This window comes from Mastacembelus armatus, chromosome 14 (assembly GCF_900324485.2).
Source record: "Mastacembelus armatus chromosome 14, fMasArm1.2, whole genome shotgun sequence".
Lineage (NCBI taxonomy): Eukaryota > Metazoa > Chordata > Actinopteri > Synbranchiformes > Mastacembelidae > Mastacembelus > Mastacembelus armatus.
This window is the reverse complement of record NC_046646.1, coordinates 17,285,929-17,296,540: the sequence shown is the minus strand read 5'-3', so window position 1 is coordinate 17,296,540 and position 10,612 is coordinate 17,285,929.

Sequence of the window (10,612 nt, the reverse complement as noted above, 5' to 3'; positions counted from 1 at the left end):
CCCTGTGTTTGTTCCGTGGATACTAACCGATTTCCGATCAACACTAAGGGAGCACGCAATCGCGCCATGGCACAGATACCAGAGCTGGTGGGTGGAATCCGGACCACAAGTCGCCACAATAATAATACAAACCTGCTCGGGCCCATGGTCCTATCACTGAACCACTCAAGGTTCGATTGCACCAGCTGGCTGGAATGTTCCCTAGTTTAACTTTTGGGGAGGGATGAGAGATGTTATAACAAATGTAGGAGCCATTTCCTTTGTCTGGGGTAGAGGGACTAGGCCTGGTGGCATTGTCCACAGGGGGGAAGATGCTGGCCAGGGTGGTGCAATTAGCCAGGGTGGCTTCGTTAGTCAGGCCAATCATACAGTTATAGCCCCATCTATCTTCTGGATATAAAGGGGCAGGCTCAGTGCGTAGGTGAGGTCGTGCTGCTGCGCAGGCTACACAGTTCTCTAGGTGTTGTTCCTTTGCATTTTGGGCCACCCAGGAGAGCCAGGGATTATGTTCTGCATACCCTGTGGCCAGTTCCATAATGTCTAAAGGTTTCAAAGTAGAATAATCTATCGCCACCACTTTCTTTTGGGGCAAATTCTTTTGGGGTTCTGGCGGTGGCAGTGTTGGCGTAGCAGTGCGGAGTCCGTTAGGAGCTGGGTCCTGGAAATTGATCTTAATAATTTCCAGGGGGTCCCTGCCGTTAATGTCTACTCGTATAAAGAAATATGCCGCGGACCGATTATATGAGGAGTTTCTTAGCTGGCCCAACGACAAGGACAAGGGGTTACTGTTTGGACTAAAATCTCTTTGGAACCCCACCTTTGACCACCACGATAAACGCGCCTGACCAAAGTACGAGTCCCAATAAGTGGTAGGGTCCCACAACCCAGTGTATTTTGTTATCTGCCCCCATTCTCACGGTCCCCACGTTTGGTGTTTCCGACCCAGCTCTTCACAATCCTGTATAGAGGCCGGGGGAGCACATAGGTACACATCATATCCCCGCCAGGCCTCTGGGCCCCCACCATAGCAATCGATCACGGAACACAGATCGAATTGGAATAGGGTGGAGGAACCTCGAGTGTAATTGAGCGTCAATTTTGGTTCGCATGGGTATCCCGTGATGAAGTTATGACGTCCCCTCGTGCTCTCTGTTTGGTCAGTGGAGAAAGTGAAATCAATGAAAATAAAATACGACACGGTTATAATCATCACTAGGGTCGTAAGGACCCCTGCAACCTTCTAAAATCCAAACAACATATTTCATATACCTCTTTTTTTTTTTTTTTTTTAGTTCCAAGCAGTTAAACTATGGTTCTAAACAAGCTCTACACAATATGTTTCTATTTAATGAAAGCCGTTCCTCTCTTCTTGTTCCTCTCTGTGACTCGATAGGGTCCCGTCCACCGTGGCTCTGACCACTTTCTCTTGATGACCTTCAGCATTAAACAATCTACCCCTGGAGCCGTCTGTCATTCCCCTCCTTCACTGTTCGCCACCTGCCGGGAGAAAGCTGAAACGAGAGCTTGCAGAAAGTTAAAATATGCCTTGGCTGAACACCTGATTGACATGAGAGCTAATGGTAACGCATCCACCCAGTTTAATTTGGTCTGTGCACAGATTTTGGCCAATTTGGTTTTTACCGTTCTGTTCATTCGTTCCACCTTTCCCTGTGACTAAGGGTGATATACTGTCCCAAACCCATGTTTTAGGCCCATCATAGCCTCAACCTTTTGTAGGTCCTGATTTTTAAAATGGGTCCCATTGTCTGACCGGATCATCTCGGGGAACCCATGATTGGGTATGTAATGGTTTATCAAACACTTGACTACTGTTTTACTGTCTTCCTTCTTAGCAGGCCAGGCTTCTGGCCATCCTGAGAAGTCATCCACACACATCAATACATACCTGTAACCCCTGACGGTGGTACCCATGTCCGTGAAATCAATAATGATCTCTGTCCCGGGCTTAGTGATCAAGGGATACCTACCGAGTTCTGTCCGTACCGTGGGTTTATGGGTATATGAGATGTGTGGTTCCTCGAGGACTTTACTCAATCTCTGTTGTCTGAGCGAAGACAGGGTGAAGGTCTGCGAATTGACATAGGCCACGACACTGTGTGTCATGAGGACCCGGAGTGCGTGTCCCATCACAATATGAGCAGTTTTCTGAATGAGCTTGGCCACTGCTGCTACATGTTGTGTGCATGCATGGTGCCTTTTTTCCATTGTGTCTAGCATCACGCTGGTGTACATGAGTATCCTTCTCTCTCCCCCTTTTTTTTGGAACAGGACGCCATTGGCCACCGCGTCCGTGACAGAAACATACAGGAAAAATGGTAGAGTGTAGTCTGGTATGGCCAAATCGGCTGGAGTAGCCAGTGTTTGTTTGAGTCGAATGAAGTTCTGTTCAGCCTCGGTAGTCCATTGAAGAGGGGCTGATAGATTCCTAAGGCCATGTTCTTTCACCATTTGACGGAGGGGGCTCGTGAGGTTGGTGTAGTCAGGAATGTAGGAGCGGCTGTAACCCGTGAGTCCCAAGAAGGAGAGCATGTCTTTAACTACCAAGGGCTTGGGATGGTGCAGGATAGCAGACCTGTGGGCAGGAGAAAGCCCTGCACCTGATTGGGAAATCAGACGTCCTAGGAAAGAACCCTGTTTCCTACACACCTGAAGTTTTTGTTTGCTAACCTTAAAGCCGCGGTCTGATAGGACTTGTAGAACCAATCGTGTGGCCTGGAGGCAGGTAGTAGCCGATGGTGCGACCAGTAGGAGATCATCAACATACTGAATCAAAGTAGTCTGCTCAGGTAATTGACACGTAGAGAGAGCCTGTTTAAGAACCTGATTGACAATGCCTGGGGAGAGAGCAAACCCCTGAGGTAGCCGGGTGTACCTGAGCTGAGTCCCTTGATAGGTGAAGGAGAAAATATCCCTCTGATCTTCTGCTAGTGAGAGGCAGAAGAATGCGTTAGCCACGTCTCTGCATGTGAACCAGCTTTGCGCCGGGTTGAGATTGGCTAGTGCGACATATGGATTCGGAACGGGAACTGTGGGGGTGATCAGTATATCATTAATAGCCCTTAGGTCATGTGCCATGCGGTATTTACCGGTCCCCTTTTTCTCCACTGGGAGGATGGGGGTGTTCCACTGCGACTGGGAGGGTTCCAGGACGCCAGCCTTTAAGAGGCCGTCAATGGTGTCTCGGATGCCTTCTGCAGCCTGTGGCTTGTGTGAATATTGATGGACCCACAAGGGCGGTCCGTCACGCACTTTGAATGTAACAGGCGCACAATCAGTGAGGCCCACATCCGTGGGTGACTTAGACCAGAATGAATTTGGTAATTTGGCCAGAATGTCATCAGTTAGGTGATGATTTGTTTTTTCATTCTTGTGATACCTGGAGACAGTGTGGTGCTCAAGAATAGCTGGGTCTGTAGCAGTCAGCTGAATACAAAAAGTTTTGATAGTGGGAGCGTACAGTACTTGTGGTATGGGAGTGGGTGTCCAGTTAGTATGGGTCAACACCCGTTTTAGGATTTTCCCAATTCTTTAGCCTCGTGATTCGGATGTAGCGCGAGAGAAACATGGGGTACACTGTCCTCATCCATTCTGAACCATTGTTTCTGTGCTGGTAGCAGCCGTACCGCTGCCACAACCCCTTCTGGGGCCACATAGATATTTTCGGTATCGATACTCCAGGAGTCGCCCTCGACCTGCTCAAACTGTTCCCTGTACCAATCGGTTTGGAGCCTGTCATATAAGAGAGTCACATGGAGAGGGTCCAGGGGAAGGACGTAGGGGCGAGGAGCGAGATCCAGGGGCGCCACCTTTGGTAGGCGGACAAGATGCCTCCTTGGTCTGGAAATTCGGGACAGAGGCGAGCCCAGTAGATGTCTGCCTCGTCCTCCTCAGAGGGTTTCAGCAGAAATTGCTTTTTGTCCCAGGCTGGCTGCCTGGCACATGGTAAATGAGTGCCATTCGGCAGAGTCACTGTGAGTCCTGTTGGGGCACATAGAATAGTCGCCCCCAGCTTAATCAGTAAATCCCGCCCGAGGAGATTGACAGGCGTACCTGGAGAGTAGATGTAGGGGTGGTGCACACACTGTTTGCCCACCTTAGTGAACAGTGGTTGTGTCACAGGCAGAGTCTGTTTCACCCCTGAGAAGCCCATTACTGTAGTCTTCTGAGTCGACAGTGTAGATTTTGCTGTGGTGTTCAAAGTGGAGCAGGACCAGGAATGACAGATTTGTGTAGTTTACCTTTATGGACAGCAATGGATCTGCCGTGTTATGGCTGCTGTCCAGGTCTCTCGGTGGGGTGTGTCATTCTTGATAGGAGTCCTCCCAGTCAGGGGGGGGGGCTCCAGTCCATCACCGGCATGTTGTGCGCCTCAGGTGGGCCACCCCGTCTGTGTCGCGGATCGACCCCCTGTCCCCCTCGGGCTCGGCCTCGGGCGAAATATCCTCTGTACGGACAGTCCTTAATCCAGTGATCTGTCCCCTCGCACAGGAAACATCGTAGGAACCCGCCTCTTGGTGGGCCTCCTCTTCCCCCGCGTCCTCTCCACCTATCGCCTCCCCTTGGAGTTCCCCTGTGCCCTCCCCAATTCTTTTTTATCCTTTTTCTCAGTATTCACTCTCTGTCGAGTTTCTGAGAGCTGTAACTTCAGCAGTTGAGTCTGGAGGTCCTGATTTTGCTCCTCCTCTTTTTGCACTTTTTGCTGTGCTCGGGTGAGGTGGTGCACCAGATGTTTCTCCCACACCACAGATTCGGCCCCTTGTAGGTCTGGGTTGTCGATCATCGCCATTTTCACCTTTTCTGGTACTCCCTCCAATACCGCTTGTCTGTACCACTCCCTTTGGGGTCCTGGTTTGCCAGGGTGACACCCAGTCTGGCGCATCCACAGTTCCTTGCTTTGGTCTAGAAAGGTTCTGGGGTTCTCCTTCCTGTTCCATGTCAGTTTGGGAACTGCCGCAAAGTTCGGCAGTGGGTACTTTTCTCGGATCACCCGACTCAGTTCACCCAACCACTGTGCAAAGGGTTCCTCGTCAGGCCTACGTAAGGTGCCCGTGGCTTTCTCGATATCTCTGACATCCATACTAGTCAAACATCGTTGGATGACCCCTCTAAAGTCCCCCGATGCCAATCTTTGACCTGCCATCAGCCTATCTAATTTGCCAAGCCACAAACCTCCTCCTTCGGCTACGGGAGGAAGTTGGTCCACCAATGCCTGCACATCCCCAAGTCCATATTCCCCTTCAGCCCAGAGGACAATATTCCCTCTAGTAGTCTCTCCTTGTGCTGGCATAAACTTCAGCAACACTTCGTGCTGCTCCTCCGAGGGCCTTCCGTTTGGCATCAGGGTCGCACAGGCTTCCCATCCCGTCACCTCTTCCTTTTTCGGGTTGGGAGAGTGTCCTTCCCTCCTAGCCCAATCAGCAAACAGTTCCTCGGAGTGGACTGGGGTGTTTAGGCCGCTGGGAATGGATGGTCCTGGAGTGCTCCACCTACTGGCATATCCCATCACCACTGGATCCGGTGATGTAGGCATGGCCACTTGTGGCAGGTCCGGTACCTGTAATTCTCCTCTAGAGATGTCCAGGACAGGATACATGCTTGGTATGGTTGGTGCTGTTGGGCCACTCACTGAGTAGGGGGATGGGGACTTTTTGCCCTCAGGCATTGTTTCCCCCTTCCAGGTCTTATCCTTGTGCAGGTGGTTGGTGCTCTGCCACCAGAGGGCGATGTTGGTCCAGTTACTCGCCTCTGCATCTTCCTCCTTCGCCTTTTGCTTAAACTTACCTTTGCTGAATGTGGAGGCCTTAATCCCGTCCTTCCTGGCCTCTTCCGCCCGGTCCTTGTGCTGCTGTACCTTCTCCCACATCCAGGGGATCATAGCTGCGCAATCCTGTGGAGTCTTACCTTTTTCCTTTATTAAAGCCAGTAATTTATCCTTACATTTCTCCATCTCCTCCTTGACATTCTTCTCCCGACATGTCAGTTTACCAGCAGACAGTGTCGATTCCACTTGTATCCCCAACTTCAACGATTTTTCAGGCGGGCCCCATCCGTCATCGTTCATCTCACGATCAAATTCCCCTTCCATGTTGATCCTCTCCTAATTTGGTTATTTCAGTCCTTTGTTATTTCCACCAGATGGAGCAATTTTCAATTTTCTATTGCAGTACTTCCCAGTTCCTCTGGGGGTCAGTAATTTCTCCTGCACTTCTGCTCAGTGCCACTAGAGGGAGTCAAATAGTGGGTGGAGCAGCCTGGAGCAGCCTCTGGTTCACCTTACCTCTACTTCCTTCTTCTCTGCTCAGTCTGTTTAGGCTCCCCTCAGGAACACTTCCTCTTTTACTTACCTCTTCTGCTGAGTGTCCCTCATGAATGTTGTTACTTACCTCTGTACTTAGTTTATATCAGATACCGTTCATGCATCTATATTCCTATGTTATAACAGATATTGCACTTGTACACCTTTTGTACTTGTACACCAATTTCGCATTCAGACGCGTATCTGCCGATCGCACACGGCTCAGATACACATTCACACTTTGTCTGCCGATCCAACATGGCACTGCCGATCCAACACGGCACAATATTTCAGGGGTCTCCCAAATACCCCGGGTATTGTAACCCAGTCAGTCCAGTCCCCCATCGAGGACTGGTGGGTCCACCATGACTGAGAATTAAATACTTTATTCTGTTGATCCAACACGGCACTTGACTTATTTACACAATTCAGTCCAATATTATTATATTATTATTGCTACTTTATTCTCACTTACTTTAACTTCCAATCCTGTTTAATTTACAACCAGTCTGGGACACACACCGACAATCCTCAATTTAGATCTATTCATTTGAGCAGAATTCAAGTAACAGGTTTCTGCTTACCTTTTTATTTCTGGAGCCCCGAGTGGATTGTCAGTGCGGTCCTGCAGATGGTCAGTCTAATGCCTTCATCCCCGTACGGGGCACCAAATTTTTGAAAGTAAATCTAACATAATACTCCCCAGAGTGGGTGTGACTGCATTCCACATATGCCAACACCAAGGAGGCATATTCTTCATCCTCCCTCCCTCCCCTGGGGAGAGATGACCACAACATTGTCTACCTGGAGCCTGTGTATAAACCTGTTGTGCACAGGCAGCCTGTGGTGCCACGTGTGGTGAAGAGGTGGACTACTGAGAGCGAGGAGGCTCTGACGGACTGCTTTAACACCACTGTATGGACAGAGCTCTATGACCCACATGGGGAGGATGTCAACGCCATCACAGACTGCATAAACCTTTGCTTCGAAGACACTGTACCCTCCCCGACTGTACGATGTTTTCCAAACAGCAAGCCATGGATTACCCCTGACAATAAAAGCTCTACTGAAGGAGACAAAGAGAGCTTTCAGATCAGGGAACAAGGAGGAGCTGAGGACTGTACAGAAGGAGCTGAGGAGGAAGATCAGAGAGGGGAAGGCCAGCTATCAGTGGAGTGTGGCGGAGCCTGAAGACCATCTCAAGTTTCAAAGCACCCCATGCCCAGGCTGAGGGGATCTGCAATGGGTTAACGATCTAAATCTGCATTTCCTTAGGTTTCCAGCATACTACCCCTCTGCCCTTCCTTGTCCCTCACAGCAGCCCAGGTGAGAAGTGAACTGAAGAAGATCAAGGCTAGGAAGGCAGCTGGATCAGATGGCATCAGCTCCAGGCTCCTTAAGTCCTGCGCAGATGAACTGTGTGAAGTTATGGAGCATGTCATCAACCTGATCCTCAAGCTGAGGGTGGTACCACAGTTCTGGAAGACTTCCTGTGTGGTACCAGTGCCCAAGACACCGCACGCTAAAGACCTCAACCGCTTCAGGCCGGTGGCTCTCATGTCCCGTGAGGTGGCCAGTTTCTATCGAGGCTGTTACTATTGAGGCTTCTTCACCCTCTACACTGCAGACTTCAGACACAACACGGACGGCTGTGTTCTGCAGAAGTTCTCTGACGACTCTGCGATTGTCGGGCTCATCACGGACGATGATGACGCGGAGTACAGAAGACTGATGCAGGACTTTGTGGACCGGTGTCAGCAGAAGAACCTCCTCATCAATGCGGGGAAGACCAAGGAGATGGTGGTAGATTTCCGTAGATTTGGGGTGAAGGGGGCACTCCTGAGAACCTTCTATGACTCTGTGGTGGGATCAGCCATCCTGTATGGTGTGGTCTGCTGGAGCAGCAGCATCACAGAGAGGGAAAGGAAGAATCTGGACAAGGTCTTCAAGAAGTCCAGCTCTGTCCTAGGCTGTCCTCGGGACTCAGTGAGGGAGGTGGGGGACAGACGGGTCCTGGCTAAACTGACATCTATGCTGGACCATGAGTCTCACCCCCTACAGGACGTCCTGTCTGCCCTGGAGAGCAGCTTCAGTGATAGACTGATTCACCCTCGCTGTGTGAAGGAGAGATTCCGCAGGTCCTTCCTTCCTGCTGCTGTCAGACTCTACAATGATCACTGCTAACTGTACATTTGTCATCCATCTGCTGTAATCATGTACCATAGTGTAGTATAATGTAAATCAGTGCAATATACTGTAGTCACTTTACCTGGTATTTATTTACATATCCAGTGATGTTCATATACTGTACATACCCATAGGCGCATATTGTATATACTTATAGTCTTTGTAGCTTCATAGTTCTATTCCACTTGGTACTTTTTAAATATTTTTAGTTTCCTATTTATCTCACATCTTGCTACTTATGGCTCTCTGCTGTGTACTGTACTTACTGTTGCAACAATGCAACAATAGTCTACAGTCAATAATAATAATATAGTCAATAGTCCGTGGCTGATTGAACGTCCCATTCGTCACAGTTCCTCATGAAGTGGGTGGGCAGAATTGTCCAGTATGGAGTTGATTTTGTCCACCATCCTCCTTTCTGCCACAACCTCCAGACTGTCCAGTTCCAGCCCAACAACAGATTTTGCCTTCATGATCAACTCGTTTAGTCTGTTGGCCTCACCAGCCTTGATGCCATCTCCCCAGCACACAACTGCAAAGAACAGTGCATTCGCTACTATAGACTGATAGAACATCTTTAGTAACTTGTTGCACACGCCAAATGAACAGAGTCTCCTGAGGCAAAGGCAAAGGCAAATTTATTTGTATAGCACCTTTCATACACTACGCAATTCAAAGTGCTTTACAAGGATTATAATTACATTAAAAGCATTGAAAAGGGCATTTAAAAATAAAGACATTTAACGTTATATAAATTTAAATCAAGTAAAGTAAATTAATATAAAACATAAAAGCACATTAAGAAAACAAAGATAAACAATTATTCAAAGGCAGCAGTAAACAACATTGTTTTCAGTCCTGATTTGAATGAGCTGACTGAGCAGCATTTCATAGCAGCCTGTCAATATCCAACTGAGATAAAATCTAAATGCCTCAAAATCAATTTCTAAATGTTGACCACATATGTTTAAATATATTTCATCTATTTTATATATGTACATCTCTGGTGTTGAAGTATTGTTAAACAACAGTGAATGATGAGAAGGTAAAAATGAATTTTTCTGAAATATGTGATATCTTAAGCAGTGCAGACTTAACAGATTCATGTTTGATTTCATTTTGCACAACAGATAAACACATGGCCACTGCAGCAGCAAAATACAATTAATGACAAAACACCACATCATGACTGCAACTGGCTAGTAAGAAATCAATAGTAAAACATTCTAAACCTTTGTATGCTATTTTGACACTTTCCAATTTGTCAGCATAGCAGTGAATACCTTTTTGGACATACTTATGTTACTCAGCATATTGTTACAAAGTTTTTTGATACAGTTCAGCACTTCTCGTGTCTTTAAAGAGTATAAAATAGGATTGATTAAAGGTGGTAAGATGTCTGGTAAAACTTCGGTTATGATCATGCCATCACGATCAATGTCGGAAATCAAATTGCTGTACAAAAAGGGAATAAAGTAAACAGCCACTAGAATCAGATGAGAAGTGCAGGTTTTCGCAGCTTTTAGTCTTTCTTTTGGTGATGCAACCCTGCTCAGTGCTATGGCAATGCAAATATATGTCAATATTATCAATATAGGAGGTAAACAGGGATTTAAAACAAAGCTAACAAAAGCAATATTTGAAATTAAAGATGTGTCACCACAGGCCAGGTCCAATATTGATCCCATACCACACATAAAGTTTTGTATCACCAAAGAGCCACAGAAAGAAAGACGATCAAGTAGCCCAACCGTACATGCTGACATACTCATTAAAACAATCCACACTAACAGCAGCATTGCAGCAATAGCTGGTTTAGTCACAATACTATGGTACCTTAAAGGGAAGCAAATTGCTATAAATCTGTCATATGCCATAATGACAAGTGTCCATGCCTGCACGTCTGTAAAGAAATAGAAAAAAAAAACATATAACTTAAACAATCCTCATAGACAATGTCGCTCCTGTCAAACAAAAGTACGTCTAACATTTTTGGGATGACAGCAGTGCTCCCACACAAATCTGCTAAAGCCAGGTTGAACACAATCATGTATTTAGGAGTATGAAGAGTCTTGACCAGGTAAATCACTGACATTAGGAAGACATTCC